This window comes from Coffea arabica, chromosome 8e (assembly GCF_036785885.1).
Source record: "Coffea arabica cultivar ET-39 chromosome 8e, Coffea Arabica ET-39 HiFi, whole genome shotgun sequence".
In the NCBI taxonomy this organism is placed as follows: Eukaryota; Viridiplantae; Streptophyta; class Magnoliopsida; order Gentianales; family Rubiaceae; genus Coffea; species Coffea arabica.
The window spans coordinates 38,838,514-38,844,825 of NC_092324.1; positions in this window are offsets into that span (position 1 = coordinate 38,838,514).

The window sequence follows — 6,312 nt, forward strand, 5'->3', positions numbered from 1 at the left end:
TCTAAAAAGGCCATCCTTGAGTGTGTGTTCAACTATCGACACCGCCTCATTATTTATGTCATGGCACACAATGTGATTCCCAAGAAGAGTGGACAAGGGGAGGTTTGACATAGCGATATCTATTTCTTGGATCACATGTTCCACAATCGGAAGTCTCCTTATGCTCGCACTCCACTCTCGAATATAATCATTAGCAACATAAGCTTGATTGCTCGAAGGAGTGTGACCTTCTATCGGTTGGGGTTTCTACATCTCTTATCCTTAATTTTCGAATGGAAAGGTGTCAATTTGGAGGGCATCCAACAAGTTTTTGTGTGACCTATGGATGAGTTAAATATTGCTACTTTTACTGGTATGGGCATTCCTACGAATAATTTTACTTGCCCAGGAAGAGATAGGTCAAGACGAACCGGTCACACTGCGCAAGATGAAGTCGATCCATCTACTTCTGTCGGATGGTCTACTTCTGCCCCACCACTGTCGCCACCACATCCACCTCCTCAGCATTCCTACTGGCAACGACTCTTCCACATTCTAGACTGCCATCAGATTCAGGTCGTTGAACGATTTGCTAGGATTGATGCTCACCTAGATACCTATGATGTTTAGATGCGGCATATGGAGGATCATTTAGGCATCACTTCTCCACCTCGCACTACTTCTGGAGCTAGGGGTGATGGTGTGATGACCCCACCTTCCCTTAGGGAGTACCCAAGGTTTGGCGGATCGCCTGTCTATTTCTCGCTGGGACTCACTTACTAGCATTCTAAAAAATAGTAAGGTTCTCAAATCAACCATAATTCAACTTCATTTACAAGCCAAAAGTGAAACGTAGCTTTACATTGCCAAATATCCCAAATGTATTAAATCCATAAAAGTTCAATTACAAGAAACTTATACACACTAGATCAAGCTTAGTTGCCCCAGACCTCCACTTCCTGTAAGGAAAACAAACTAATGGGATGAGCTAAAAGATCAATGAGGTTCCTAAACAAGCAGTCAAGTAGATAAAACATATAAGTATCATATTTAACACTTTTCACACTTTGCACAGTAATAATGCAGTCATTCAAGAAACAAATATTCAATCATTAGAAGGATACATGCTCACTTGGAGCTATTCAGTCATTCAGTTTCCGATCATTTCCCTTATTCCTCCAATATTTAAAAATATTTAACAATGAAAACTCCTTCAGTGTTCATTTCATTCAGTCAGTCATTTCATTCATTGGCCAGTTCTCCACCAGATTTCGTGGTAATAATCGAGTATACTAAAACATTGTCCCAGGGTTACCAGTCATCCGACCGAATCCGCTTCTGGCTTGAGTCGACTGGCAACGAAGGGCAAGGGCCCAATTCAGCCAAAAGCTTACACTCATGCACAAGTAATGTTCAATCACTTGATCATTGAAAATTCATATTCACTTAGGTCGAGTACGACAAAGTACACACTCGCCCATTAAAAATCCATTTAATTGATATTGGAAAGCATTTAACATTCAAATAATCATTCACAGATATTCACATAGTCACTTATTGCACAAACATGCAAGAAACACTCACCTTTTAAAAGTAAAGCAACGCTAAACATTCGACTCCGGGTCGTGCTCGTTCCTACCGTTAAACCCTTAAAGTAACCAAGACAAGATGTCATAATCTGATCATTCAAAACTTAGGTTAATAAGATGCTCACTTTAGCCTTAATCATGAGCCATACGCCTATCTAAATTCGGCCTCTCAAAACACAAAACTCAAAGACAAACTTGAAAGTCAATCGAAGAAGTTTCAAGTGCATTCTATAGCTATGGTTCAAGTAAGTTATTAGTATGAAAAGAAAGCACTTGGATTCAAAAGGTGCAAGAAATCAAAAGAGGAAAATTACATATATATATATATAGCCCATAAAGCTTAGCAAAACATACGTAAGATATACGCACCACTATTAGAAGAAAACAACCAACCTCAAATCTAAAGTTGGGCAATGAAACTAGAGAGCAAGATAGAAGAAACCCTTTTTTCTATCCCACATCGAAAGATCGTGGGGTCTTTATCCTGGGTTTAAGGTCCATGGGGGCATCCTCCTGTCACCAATTGGCTGGATGGATGTTTCTCGTGGGTCCCATCTTAGATTGCTCGTTTGGGCCGGTGTGTTTGGTGTTACCTCTGCGTTCGTGTTCAATTAAGTATGCATGTGTTTCTTCTATCTATGGAAAAAATGATAGAAGAAACCCTTACTTTTCCTCTTGCTTTACACATGATATTTTTTTTACCAAAATTCTAGCTCATATGTCACTACCAAGGTGGACTCAAGTATCCCTAAGAAAACTAAGTCCAAAGCATCCAAAAGTGACATCAAATTAAAGTTTAAGACTTAGAAAAGCTTTCTCAAAGTTTTCTAAGTTCCACTCAATTCATTTGACAAAATTCTCAGTTTTGGCGACATTTTTTGAAAAAGTATAAGTTGAGTTTTGTAGGTCAAAAAATTACAAATCTGATACTGTTAGAAAATAAACTCGAAATACTAATAAACTTTAGAAGACATCTTCATGAAATTCAACTCATAAATTAGTCAAATTTCAGTTCAAACTCACTGCTATCTCATATACAAAAACAGAACAGTCATGGTTTTTCAAGAAACTTTGCAGATTTGCTAGTATTTATAAGAGTTGAACAAAACTCTGAATTTTGTACCGATGAAATCCATATGAATCTAGTTTCAAATGCAACAAACGTAACTCAATTTAGATTTTTCTACACCAAGATATAACAGATTTCCCAAGATTGCTCAAGGTCTCCTGCAGGAAAAATTTTCAGCAGCACTTCCCCTTATTTTTCCTAATTTCTAGACATTTTCAAGGCTTCATTCTCACCACAAGACAGCCCCAAATTGAGCTCACAAGGTATATGATACATAGAGTACTTGTTTTAGCCACAAAACTAGCTATAATCAACTTATACATAAGCTGGAAAATTCTCACCCCAAACTGAAAAATCACCAACAAAGCTAGAAGTCCCTTAAGTGAAACCAAAATTACACGTATAAGCTGGACAAATCATTATGGTAGGTTTATGACTCATGGTAAAGCTGGAAATTCTCAATAAAAACTGGAAATGATCACTAAAAGTTGGGCATAACAACCCACATATTAAAACTACACAACCAGCCACAAATCCTACTGGAATCAATCCAAAACTCCAACCGATTGCAAAATTAAAGGGATAAAATAACTTTCATCCAAAATTACCTTAAATCCTCAAGCTGAGCAGTAAAAGATAGCCTACTTTCTCCCAAAATAACTCCACTTCAGCCCACCTTTCTTCCTTGTAGCAACTTCCTATGGCTTAGCTTTTGATTGGAGGTTGTTTCCCACAATTTTTTACTAGGAATCAAGTGCAAATGAAGACAGATTTTCTCCTTTTTTCTCTCCTCTCTAATTTCAGCCAAAGCAAGGAAAAATGAAAGGTTTTTTAAGCTAATTTGGAAGATAAATACAACACTTCTCTTGGTCAAAGTCTTGGCTTGATGGTTGACACTTGTCAAAGCCAAGTGCTTCCCCCCCTTTTTTTTTTTCTTTTCTTCCTCCTCTTTTGGTCAACAATTTCAGCTACCTTTAGGGTTAATTTAGGGAAGGATAAATGATAGGAAAATAAGAAGATTAGGGAAAGAAAGTATTGGTCAAGTGGTGCCTTCAACCGGTTGTCGCGTCCCATTTTTTATAAGAAAAATAAATAAATTACAAATAAATGGTTTGAAAAGTGAATTTTTGATTTGAAAATGAATTTTTGATTTACAAAAAAAATGAAGAAAAATATGGGTCTAAATGGGGCATGAAGATGCGATGATTTGACCCAAAATATAGTTTAAAAAGGGTTTATTGAATGAAAAATGGAGTCGCCACTTGGTATAGGGTTAAGGTGTACCAAGTCACCTAAAAGTGAAATTTTAAAGAAAAATGGAAAAACCCTTTTTAAACGACTCATAGTCTACGTAAATCAAAGAAAAAGGTTCGGGAGTCACATTTGACGAAGGGGAAGGCAAGGATAAAAATCCAAGGCACCCCTTCGACCTAACCAAGGCTAGTTGCGCGATTTAGTCAAGGATTTTCTTATTTTTTAACCAAAAGATTTATCACATTTGGATGTACTATATGAATGCAAACCCTAGACCTAGGGGGATATCGGGGGGCAAAATTTCTCTTCAAAACTTGAATGGTGCCAATCACATTAATTGTGACGCCCAATAATGACTCTATGGAGAGGCCACGAATGGTGCACAAATATGAGACTTTAAGAAAAGGAAAAGAGTAAAATAATCATAGAAATATACATGTCTTAAAGGAATGCATCATGTCGGGTACGGGGGGCTAATGTTCGTGACTCGATTTTCCCTTTAATAGAGGGAATACGAGCGTGCTAAGGCTAGAAAAGCCAAACTCGTCCATATCCCATATCCAAGGGGTTATTCCCTAATCTAATCAAGCAAATGAACTAACCTAGTTCTAATGCTTATATGAAATGCAAGTCTAATGTCATGTTTCATACAAAAAGGGACGAGTAGTATACATATAAGGGAGAATATGGGGGAAGGGGTATATGTATATAAGAAAAAAGTCATGCAATATGGTGAAAGAGGCCCTAAAAAACAAAGATATGCGTGAGATGAAGTGATCACACAATCATGCAATCATGATCTAACGCGCGAAGGGCTCCTAAGGGTCTAGCGTTGGACTAGCCCATATCTACGCTCTCCCACAAGCATTGGACTTGCAAGAGCTCGAGTGGACAACCATGACTAGCATTGGACTAGCCACGGTTACATGCATTTTGCATCCATCATACACATATATAAGTAATGTGCATAATTAAAGCAAGTAGACATGTGAGCACGTAATTCACATAACACATAAGCATGCATATCTAGATGCCAAACCCTAAGAAAGCGATTAAACACATAGCACATAGACATGCAAAACACACAAGGCAATTAAGGCCCTAACTATTACATTTTTTTGGGGGAAGGCCTACTACAATCTAAAAGGGGAAATGAAAAACAAATGAAATAAACCTAACTATTACAACTTGGCATTCAAGTGCCTCCCAAATGATAAAATTGAACTAAAATTAAAGCAAAAACTACGCAACTAAAGAAAATAAATAAAGTGAAAATGAAATAAACACTTAAAGTCATGCAGTTTCACACAAAAGACACATATACGCACGTAGGGTCAATGAAGTCAAAAATAAAGGATAGAGTGTACCTCCCTCGCAATGGTAAGCAAATGAAGGAAAAATAGCTTCAAAACAATAGAAGGGTCAAGGCACCAATTAAGCAGTAAAGTATTAAACAAAATCATCAAATCTCTTCCAATTGCAGCTTAAATGGAATCAAATAATGTATAGTTGCGAAGAAGGTAAATTATCCATCAAATTTCTAAAATAGCAACTACTAAAGACCCAATAGCAACCCCTAACCAATCATTCAAGTCCATTTAAAACACTTTGGGAACTTCAAAGGCGTAGAAGTAATAAAAGGGTCAAGTAATGATTCAAAATGCAATTACCCTAGGACTCAATTGCAATAAATTGGAACACAATAGGGCCTTAGTAGCATGAGGAGGAAAATGTGGGGGTGGATTTGCTATTTTTGGACAACTTTTCATGCAAAATCCATACAAACTCCATGCAAAGCCTCTACAGCTCTTCGGTTATGCAATCTCTGCAACTTCTTACTCATTCGGCCGAGACAAACATTCATGCCAATGACTCAACACATCTTCACTCATTCAAACACAAAGTGCAGAGATTTACAACAAAAGTGGAGAAAAATCTAACAGGCTTCAGGATACAAAATGCAATGAGATGATCTGGACAACATGCTAACGTTTGAAGAACAAGTTGCTGCAACTTTCTCAATTTCTTATTCAAGCAACCGGGACTAGCATTATGCACTTTATCATGACCACGATAATCTACATACAATCAAATTCATTGTAACGAAGTAGACAAATGCATCTAGACTGCAAAACAAAGACAAGTGGTTTTAAACTTGGTTCGAACAACATCAAAATCGCAAACTTCCTTGCTAGTTTCTAGTTTTGAAAAAGAAATTTCTTTTGCAAAGGACACCATTCCCATTATGCACCCATCGCACCAAACTAGAGACAAAGCAAAAGGAAAGACAAATGCAACCCAGAGATAGCAAACAAATCCCAAAGGTTAAGCAAGCCAAAACTTTAGCAACTCAAAGGAGAAAGAAACCTGTTCGCATAGCTGCAACATGATCAAGGGTGACTCTCGGCTCCCCTAAACTCC